Genomic DNA, 11,135 nt, shown 5'->3' on the forward strand with positions numbered 1-11,135 from the left:
CAATCAAAGTAGACAAACATGGATGCAAAAAGATAAGGGGCAATGTGAATGGACAAGAAACACCTGTTTGTGTTGATGGTCGCGCTTGATTTGAAGTGTGAACAAGAGAAAGATCCCATGAAGGTCCAAATTCTAACAACAGCAACACGTTCCTGTGCACACTAAGAAACACAAAGAATACCTCTAGGAGGCACATCAGTGGGAAAAAGGAACTTTGCTAATCACTCAACTCTAAAACAGAAACACTGTTATTGTACTAATCTTACCTACCCTCCATCGCTCGAGTGATGATGATCAAAGGTGCTTTATGGCATAAGTTTCTGTTTCAGTGTACCGGATGCGAATGTGTAGGTCTGAGTCAATGTTTTGACTTTTATAGTGCATACTCGTTTACTAATTGCTCTTGCTCTTTATTTATTTTTTGTTTTTTGTGAGTATAAGGCTTTATATGTACATTCCCTAAGATCAGAAATTAAGAGGTCAGGGAAAAAGGTTGAGAGGAGAATGAGTGAATGATGACTGTCAGCAAACACTCCCCCCTTCCTTGGGTAGATCATACTGTTTGAAATGTGCTCGTCACCCTTTGAAACCGATTGTTCCAGTCGATAATAGGTGAGGATTTTTGCCAGTAGTTTTCTATTACCTTAGGTGCCTCATCGAGTTGCAAGGGTGGTAAGGTACTCTCCTAGGATCGAACTTGAAGTGGTTCATCAAGTGATTCTTGAACACTGGGAGGTGTGGATTTCTTTGTAGCTTTATGGAGGTCCACTATTGTAGGTTGAGGCTGTGGAGAAGCTTTTACCTCTATGGATGCATTACATGAGGAGCTAGAAGCTTCATGGGACTCCCCCCTTCCTGAGCTAGGTGGAACAAATCGTTCTTTCTTTGGTACCCAAACTAGCTCTGGAGCGGGTGTGTAGCATTCAGTGATTTTTTTCTTTCCGCGATTGTTGATTTGTTTTGGAGCTATAGGAGTGGGTACATATGGATCAGGTGACAGGTAAGAACACAATCTACGTTTTGGCACCCAAATTTGATCATTTTCTCGATAGTAGCCTTGGGCTTCCAATAATCGTTTAGGGATCCAGCGCCACGTTTTCTTACTTTTCTTAGAGCGAGTGGTACATTTCCTACAAGGCTTTTGTTTTTTAGCACTAGCTATGGTCGCTAAAGAAGCTTTAGGGACCCACTTGTATGTTCTCTTCATTATATTAGGATGAGTCTTGTCAGAAGCTATATGCATTGCTTGTAGCATATTTAAAGGTACATGCATTTCATCCCCCTCAGGTGTTACCGAGGTTGTTCCTCTAGCTCCCCATGTATCTATAGTTGCTGCTAGGTGTACCCAATCGACATTGTCTAACTCAGCCATTCCGGGTAGGATATCCATATAAGGAGAGTTCTCCCCAATATCCGTGTCTTCGTTACACGTGTAACAATACTGTAATGGAGCTGAGTGAATTGTTATGTCTGATCGATTATCAATGATGAATTTATATCCTAGAGGATGCATTCGACCACTTAAAAGATCAACTCGAATGACAGAGTCTTGGAACTGTAAGTAGACGTGGTTTTTGGACCAGTCATGCACCATTTTTGCTTCCCTCATGAATGGACGCCCTAAGATCATCTCAAATGACATAGGATGCTTGGAAAAATCCATAACAATGAAAGTCTGCCTTACCTTGTGTCCCAAGACCTTGATCCTGAAATCCTTTAGCATTCCAATAGGCGTAACAATAGATCCATTAGCCATTTTTACCACTACGCTTATGGCTTCAAGGTGAGGTCTCCCCATAGACTCCCAACAACTCTTTGTCACCATGCTGACTCCCGCACCACCGTCAAGGACCCCCTTTACAGTTAATCCTTTAGTAGTGATTGGTAGAGTAGCATTAGATTCATCACCTTCAAAGTATTGCCCCAACTTGTTAACGGGTATTTCAATTACAGATTCATGTCCCGCTAGGTCAAATGGTGGTGCTAAATGTTCCTCATCATTCATTACCGAGTCAGGTTTGTTCATATGTGCAAATTGTGGTAATCCAGCCTGTAATTCTCCATTGAGAAACGCTCGCAGTGCTAGGAATAATTATGGATCTCCGTATAACTTAGATATGATAGTCGTACGTATTTTTGAGGACATGAAATCCATCAGCTTGGCAACATTTAATGGCATCTTGTGGGACGTAGGACCCTGACAAGAGAATGGTGAAGATGGAATCTCCACTTCCTCAAGGGGGTCGGCCATTCCCTCACCAAACATTCTCTCTAGTAGGAAAGGTGTGTGTCCACTTTCAGATGTCCTACCCTCACTCTCTTCCCGAATGATACTGGGTATAGCTAACGGCCTGTAGTTCTTGTGAGGTTGAACTTGTGTGGGAAACACTGTGTCCGACATCTGGATATGTTTGGGTTCAGGTTCTAATTTTCGTTGAGTTTCTTCCACCAAACCCCTCAGTTGTTGGACTCGTTCAATTTCCACTGTTGGGTTTGGATAGGTTCCAATCTTTCTCTTGCAATCCTCATTTTTTGTCTCTCGTGGCTTATCTTGGGGGTTCCCAACTGGGTGGTTTAACTTTGAATACTCTTTTGGTGTTCGTCGTAATTCCCTCTCGTGATCCTCCTCACTGGCTTTTTCCTTTGTAGTAACAGTTTTGGTCTCCGTGGTCTCTATCGAATCTGAGTCATCCTCAGGGTCATTCATATACACGGGATCCTCTCCTGTCCCTATGTTAGTCTTTGAACTAGGTTTTAAGCTAGAAGCATTAAGGGATTTCTTTCTTCGTGTTTTCTTCTTTCTCGCTCGGCCAATGGATGCAGCATCTCTCTCTTCGAGGATGTAATTTTGCTTTTGGAGCATCGACCGTGTGAGTGCATTCACTGGTGCTATGTTTATTGTTGGTGGTGTCCCATCAACAATCTCTATTAAGTTCAATGATGTGATTTTCGGTGCGTTTGGATTGTTAGGACACTGTGCGATCAAATGATCTATGCCACAACGATTACAAGTGAGTATTGGCATTGCCAATGCACTCCCTTGACTTGTTTGCATTAGTGCAGCATTCTTTTGCATTCTAATGGGGCACTCAGCTACTCGATGTGGTCCACCACATTCGTAGCACTGAAGAGGTGGTCTCCTGGCAAAACTATTAATGTTTTGGCCTCTTGCTGCTAGCACAGTAGCTTGATATACCAGTTTGATTTGTCCCCAATGGTCTTCCATATAGTACATGGGACACTCCTCAAGCATGTCGACTCCATAGGTGATACTAGAGTCTATGTCCTCTTCGCAATCTACATAAGTACTAGATGACTTGCAACCTATTTGGTTCATAGGTGTAACTCTTGGATGAGGGGGTTGCGGTCCTAGCACTGGAGGTGGAAACGGTGTGGTTTGGACCACATTTTGGGCTCTAGGGACCATGTGCTGTAATGGCAACTGTTGCTCCATGGGTGCGGTAGGCATCAATGTAGGAACTCGAGGTGAGTCTGCCCAAGCTATAGGCGGTCTATTTTCCATCATGCGTTTAAGCATCAGGCAATCCTTCGCTTGATGGCCATTCCTACCAAACGCGTTACAAGTCCTATTAAACTTTACTCTGAAAGTAGGGCATTCACTCGTAGTATGTGGGCCCAAGAAAATTGAGCACCATTGTTGCTCCCTTCTTGGATACATATGAGTGTTTTGTGGAGCACGATTACCCCTAAGGCTTTCTTGGATGGCCTTGGTGAGATCTGCCAAAGTCATCTCAGATATCATTTGCTCTTTCATTATTGGCTTTATCTTCATTGGCTCATGCCCTGACGCTTGCGAGCTACTAGACTTCGGCTCAGACTTCGGCTCGGCAGACACTCTTTCTCCTGCAATCATTAAATTATCCTCCAATTGGATTGCATTCATAGTGATTGCTTCCCAAGTAGTATACCTCTAATGACTAGGCCATTATAGATACTTTCATGTCGTAGTCCCCTAATGAATCTATCGAGCAATTGGTTGTTGTTGAACCGCTCGTTTGGATTGCATCGAGAATTCAAATTCTTTAGGCGACTAATAAAGTCTCTCATGGATTCACCTTCTTCTTGTTGGGCTTTCTGGAGCTGAGAGGCTACACCCCAAAGTACTCCCTCTCATATGTGCTCTTTCAAGAACAATCTCCTAAGAGTAGAGTAGATCGTTTTCTCTTCTACTCTTAAGGTTCTATACCAATCTCCAGCCTTTCCGCTTAGGGTCAAACTCAAAGCCTTACACTTATGTAGCTCATTGTGCTCTTCCAAGGAATTGCACACATGTTCAAAGACTTCCATATGCTTTCTAGCATCTCCGTCTCCACTGAATTTTTGTGTGAGCTTAGCTACTTGAACTGCCTTGCTCCTAGGCTCTCTATCAGGTGCACTACGCATGTTTTCCGCAATAGAGCGACCGATAGTTTGAGCAAATGCTGCCAAATCTCCTATTTGAGCAGGTATAATGGGTGTATGTGCTCCTGGAACCACATGTGAGATGGGAGTTGGCCTTGGCCTTGGCATACGCGCGGCTCTTGGGTCCCATATTTCGTATGGTGGTGTACCAGATGGTGGTCCAAAGTTTACAGGCGTGGCCCTAGGCATAGGGGGTGCCTGATATGGCATGTTATTATTAAATGGCATGGCTCCACTTGTATAAGATCTTGGATAATGCCATTGTGGATTGTAAGCTCTTGGAATAATTGGAGGTGTAGGAGCTACATGAGGCTGAGGTACGACAGGTGCACATGATTGATACATACATGTAGGTATAGTTGGGGGCACTGTGCTACTAGGCATCGACGCAGTATTAACAAATGAACTTTATGGTGTACTTTTTGTCATGATCACCACTGGGATATGCATGGTAGCCGTAGTGTCATTAAGAGAAAGATGAGCTAGATCTGGGAAGGTAAAGCTGCCACTTGTGGGCTCAGATTGTACTGAGGCTCCTGGCAAAACAACATATGGAGGATCAATGGGGCTCACTAAGGGAGTCTCCATTTGTGATAGGGTTGGTTGGTTGGCCTTTCCCGTATCCAAGAATCTCATTAGGCCTGTTGAAGGCATGTTGATCCCTGTGTTCTGTCTTTCTAACTCGACAATCCTATGGAGGACATCACAGACTTTCTATTGTTGCTCATCTATGCTAGTAGCACTCGATGTGGATTGTAGAACATCTAACCAACCCACATGATAGGTGTGTCCTGTGTACCGTTCAGTTAAAGCTTCTGCTTGTAGGTCATACTCCCAATTTTTGTTTAGGAATATCCCATTTAGTCCTGGCGTGCTGGAGGTTTCCCTCGAAGTGGAAGCATTATTGCTCCCCGTCGCTTGCCCCTCCGTGATTGCTACCTTGGGAGCACTCGGTTGCTCGGCTGGCATGATTGTTGTCATAGGAGCCTTTGCTTTCAGGGCTCGACTTTGTTCTAGCCTTCGTAGGTTCTCAATTTCCCTCTCCCTTGTTTCTTGAATATAGCGTTCGATCTCTTGTACTTCGGCAAGACTCCTACCATCGGGTAGTAAAACCTCAGAGGGAGATAGTCCTAAAGGATCAGGAGGTGCAGTGGATGGAACATTCACATTCACCCTCTCAAGAAGCATAGGGTCTATTTTAGGCATGAATGACGAATTTACTTCCCCACTCCCTTCATTTATTTCATTAACCGCATGTTCAGAGCGAGTAGCTCTACTAAGGGTCTCTTTTAAGCGGCTAAACATGCTGGACCCGAGCCGTGGGGCCAGGGCATGCATGTCTTGACTTGAACTATCAGGGTTTGGTGTAGGATACCCCTCCATGACTTCGTAGTCAGAGGAAGAATCACTAGACGCGATATGAGGATATTGGGTCGCGCTACCTTGAGTCCCGGCTGAGTCCCGGCTGAAGGTCCAGAACCTCGGGTGGAGGAATAATGGGTGCCCGCGTAAATGGAGGCACTACCAATATGCTCGTGCTCTAACACTCGTCCAGAGCGTAGGTTCATATGACTTGAATCCCCTAGAAGTGTCAGTGAGTGCCCGTGAAGGCTGCTCACCTAGTATTTTTGGGTGTTTTGCAACCCAAGTCTTTTTTTTTTGGTGGATTTTTTGGTCCTTTTTTTCTGACCCAGCTATAGAATAGAACGTATGATAGCTCAAAACGAGCGTCTCGATTAGAGGGACGTGTCGTGCTTTACAGCCCTCCGTTTGGTCACTTTATGCCCTCGGAATCCCTAAAACCGTCAATTTCTAGTAGGGAACTAGGCCCAAATTAGAAAGTCTAAGGGTGCAAGTGGGAAGAGAAGGGAGGAGAGTGGAGGACTTGCCCCACATGCTCTCATTCCCTCTTGAGGGGGTAGGGTATATATATAAGAGTGAGTCTAGTATATATCATAAGACTGAGGACTGAGGCCTGGGCCTGGGCTTGTGCTTGGGCTTGGGCTTGTTGGGCTTGGACAAATGATCCCGATCCCGATCAAAATTTTAGTGTAGCCCCCCAGTCACTCACGCTTAAAAGGCGATGACCGCGCGCGGTTTAGGTGACCCTTTCTTGGCCACACACACTGTCAACACCTACCTAACCTCTCTGTCAACAGCTCACATCTCACTACCTTATCTACTTACTAACAGTGCTGCTAACCACTAACTAATCTACTAACTAATCTGTTAACCACTCTGCTAACTGCTTACTGACAGTGACCTAATTGTCTACCTACTTCCTCTCTTACTGCCTTACTACGCAAAGACTGTGTGCAGGCAAACCTTAACAGAAAACTGTGTACAGACTGTGTGCAAACAGAACTTGCTAACTGTCTACCTACTTACTCATTCACTGCGAACAAGCTAACGACTACTAATTGTGCAAAGACTGTGTGCAAACAGAAAACACAAGATTATGCGGAAATCACAGAACTTGCAGACAATACATAAATTAACAACTTGCAGAAAAATAACTCATTCCTCTTCCTCTTCCTCTTCTTTCCTACTACAAACCACTCATAGAAGAAGCACAAAGTGCCTCTTGGGCTTAGTGCAGGGCGATTCCCCCGCAGCGGCGCCAAAAATGTGCGCGTATGTCGCACGTGTCAATGCAAGGAACTTGCCGATACACCGTGTGCGAGCGACAAATGGCTCCAAGCACACAACAAGCCTAAACTAGTAAGCTCAAAGAAGGCGATGGTGTGTCACTCACCGCTCTACGCTTGCTTCGTGGAGGATTCCTCGCCGCGAAGAAGAAGGAGACGCCGCTACGCCGCGCTCAACCGCTTCACCACCGTCATGCCTTCGTAATGCTCGATCGCACACACACTCCCTCTCTCTCCCTCTCTCACTCTCTCTCACACAAACACACAAGGAGATGAAGAAGAAGAAGATGGAGATGGAGCAAGAGCACTCTTCAATTGCACAAATGAGAGAATGAGTGAATTTTAGGTTTAGTTGGCTTTTATATGAGCTCACCCCATTCACACTTGGGCGCCCATGCTTAGCCAACTAATCCCTTGAATGTCCCAGTTAGAGTGCGCCTCTCATCGGCGATCACTCTTACCCTTTTCCTATTGGACCGACAAGCCCGGTACCTGACTCTACCAAATAAATAATACAATGTCCACCGTAGGTTACAACGTCCGTCTCGTAGGTGATAGGGTGTCCATGAGCCGTGAGGGTTAACAACGGGTCTGTTCATTGATAGTACCCTTTTCGTCAATAGGCCTCAATGGAAACTCGGATCAGGGAATCAATTTTGTTACAGAATACAAAGTCAACTTAATGGAGCAGGATGCATACCACAGGTAGGTGCCCTGGCACCTGCTTAGAATTTGGACATGCATGAGTATATCAATATTTTTTCTGGGTTTTCTTCAATCTATTTTTGAAACATCAAGCTTGATTTAACAAATAAAATAAACTATAACTTATGTGTTAGAATTTTCAATCTATTTTAAGGACATTTTGTGATTGTTGAAATGCCATATTATAAATTCGGAGATTGTACTGTTGGTTGGGATAGTATTAGTGCATATTCATGATGGTACAAACTATACTAATAGATTTTTAAAAAGCATTTCTTATCGAGGATGTTTTGGAAGCATAACGAGCATGTTTTGGAATGCCTATTTAAACATTTTGTAGAGTAGCCTGTATGTTTCAATGCATTGAGAAAACTAATGTTTAAAGACTCTCTCTTTCAAACACTAAGAGCGAGTGAGTATATGCCATGAATGGTAAGCCATAAACCTCTTGTGGAGGATCTCACTAGGAGATGGCACAAACTGGAATTTTTGAAAATGTGTTCAATTTACAAACAAGACGTTGCCCGATTTTCTGGCCATACAAGTAAAGTTAACCTTAGAAAATTGTTGTCCCTTTTATTCAAGTTGGTAGTGACATTATTACTCCTAGCAAGATCGAAGAAATCTTGCCTCAATCAATAGATACCGTTTTTAATGATTGCATGCAAGAATTACATGGACAATTGTAGCTAAAGACAAAGAACTAAGGAAATTTGCCTACATGAAACCCAATGATGAGTTGAAAAAAAACATTGGAGTCTTCTACTTAGAATAAAACATTGAAGTCTTCTTCTTTGTATGGTAAGGTAACTTGGGAGCTTTGTATGGCAAGGTAATTTGGACTTTTATGAGCATCATAATAAGGTAACTTGGACCTTAATCCTCCTGTGAGGGTCTCTTGGTGAGATGGTATAGTTTGTTGGAGTGTTTTTGAAACTTCATTCGGAATACAAGGGAGATGTTGCTAAATTTTCATAAATTACGAACTTGCAAGATTAATAGTTAATATGACATAAGTTCGGATAACATGGGAGTAGACATTGACAGCAAATTTTTTTAGGAGAATGCTCAAATTGGGTAGAATTGACATATTGATATTTCATTTATTGCATTATGTTTTGACAAGCTTCTACTTCATGAATAATGTAGCTGATGCTCATCCAAGAAAACTTTGAGAATACCGTATTTTTTTAGCTATTATCCAAGGTAAGGGATAGTATTTATCTTTGCGAATGGACATAGTCTTACAGAGTATTTATGATACTACAGGTGTTTGTTATTCTTGGTGTCTGTTATTATTGCATATAAACATATAAAGAATTGGGGATATGTGTTTTCAAATTCTTTTTTAAATACAAACAGGGTGTTAATCTCTAATATGTTTTGAGGATGCTACCATATTTTAGAGATAGTAACATGGGATATACTGCCAGTTTTTTATACATGGGATATGTTTTAGTTCTTGAAGCAGTAAACCTCCTGTGGAGGGTCTCGTGGGGAGATGGCATAAACTGAGTTTTTTGAAATACTACTCCAAATACAAAGGAGGTGCTGTCCAAATTTTTGCCAGGTGTTCTCCATTGATCGATAACCCAGAAATACATAGGTATTTGCATCAAATATGGTAATCGACACTAGTGGTTTTTTGAGAGAGCTCGACGAGTATTGGGGTAGACATACATATACATTCAGAGTTTATCTTACTTGAAATTTGAACTTAATAGTCAATCCTAAGGGTAAGCTGTAAAGTAGGTCTACAGGTGTGACATGGATGACAACTGGATCCAGTGTCGACACCTGCAAAACGCACAAACATAGCCAATTCTAACTGAATGTTTTTGTATGGATGCATGTAACCGCTGGATCCTTCTCCATGTAGATGTAGTGGAAGCTCAGCCCAAAGGGTGGACCACATAAACTCTTCATCATCTCTCTCTCTCTCTCTCTCTCTCTCTCTCTCTCTCTCTCTCTCTCTCCTCCCCTCTGGGATGGGGGAGGGCCACACACACACACACTTATCTTGACGACAGTGTCTTGGCCCAATTGGGATATTGCTTAAACTCATGATTGCGCATAAACTCTTCATCATCTCTCTCTCTCTCTCTCTCTCTCTCTCTCTCTCTCTCTCTCTCTCTCTCTCTCTCACACACACACACACACACACACACACACACACTCTTAGGAATTTCCCAATAAACTCTATAATAGTGGTAGTCTACAGCAGTTGACAAGACACTGTCATCATTCCAATCCTACCATCCACCATAATTTTAGCAATCAATTATAGGTGTAGAAATCTCTCTCTCTCTCTCTCTCTCTCTCTCTCTCTCTCTCTCTCTCAGACACACACACACACACACACACACACTCTTAGGACTTTCCCAATAAACTCTATAATAGTGGTAGTCTACAGCAGTTGACAAGACACTGTCATCATTCCAATCCTACCATCCACCATAATTTTAGCAATCAATTATAGGTGTAGAAATCTTTCAAAAACTTTAAAAGTAGTTAGTATTAATAGTCACCAACAGAAAAAAGTACTTTTTCAACTAACACAAATAGCTTGCATAGCAATTCTAAGAGGATCTTATTGATTCTTTCTCGATATCATTTCAACCATGAGTTGTGGTTTTATAATAGCATTCTCTTTTTTATATATAATCATTTTTCTATGAGTATGCATCATAGTATTCAAGAATCATTTGTTCATCCTAGCGACCTAGTTAGCATTATATATTAAAATTGGATACTACTTTAGTTAGCGCAACTAGCCAATTCTATCTCCAAACATGACTCGTATAGGCTTCATTTCGATAATCGAATTTGCAAGTTTGAGGTTAAGCTAACCTACATTACTCTTCCACGACTTGTTTAGTATGGCATGAAATTTACGGCAATTACAAATCTATGCATAATTTCCTTTTTTTTTGTCATCATTACATAACTCATTGCTACATTCTACTTGTTAATTACATTAACATACTTAACATCATTATGTCTACACAATGTTTAAGCAAGGACAAGTATCTGTCTTGACTAAACTTAACCAAATGCTTTTCATGATGATCTTCTTTTTCTGTCCTTAACTTGTTTAGTGTCTCACGATTCACAAAGTGCTATGCATACCATAATGTAAACTGTTCCCTTTTTGAGTTTATTGTAAGCATACCATTAAGGAAAAAGGTGTTTTGGGTGCAACAGTTAGATAAGTCTTAACTTTGTTTTATTTTTGCAACATTATTTTACAACTTTGGTTTAATGCTTATTTGGTTGAGTATACTAACCCTCTTATACAAGACTGGGCCAAAACTCTTAGATGTGGTTATTGCTCCCATTTAAATAGAACAATACACGTAA

General features: G+C 42.1%; 1 pseudogene; it reads right to left on the reverse strand.

The window, feature by feature from the left end:
• Positions 1–553: 553 nt before the first annotated feature.
• On the reverse strand, positions 554–3,874 carry LOC147423809 (uncharacterized; annotated as a pseudogene).
• Between the last annotated feature and the right edge of the window lie 7,261 nt (positions 3,875–11,135).

Source organism: Adiantum capillus-veneris, chromosome 26, assembly GCF_014529385.1.
Source record: "Adiantum capillus-veneris isolate H3 chromosome 26, ASM1452938v2, whole genome shotgun sequence".
Taxonomy (NCBI): Eukaryota; Viridiplantae; Streptophyta; class Polypodiopsida; order Polypodiales; family Pteridaceae; genus Adiantum; species Adiantum capillus-veneris.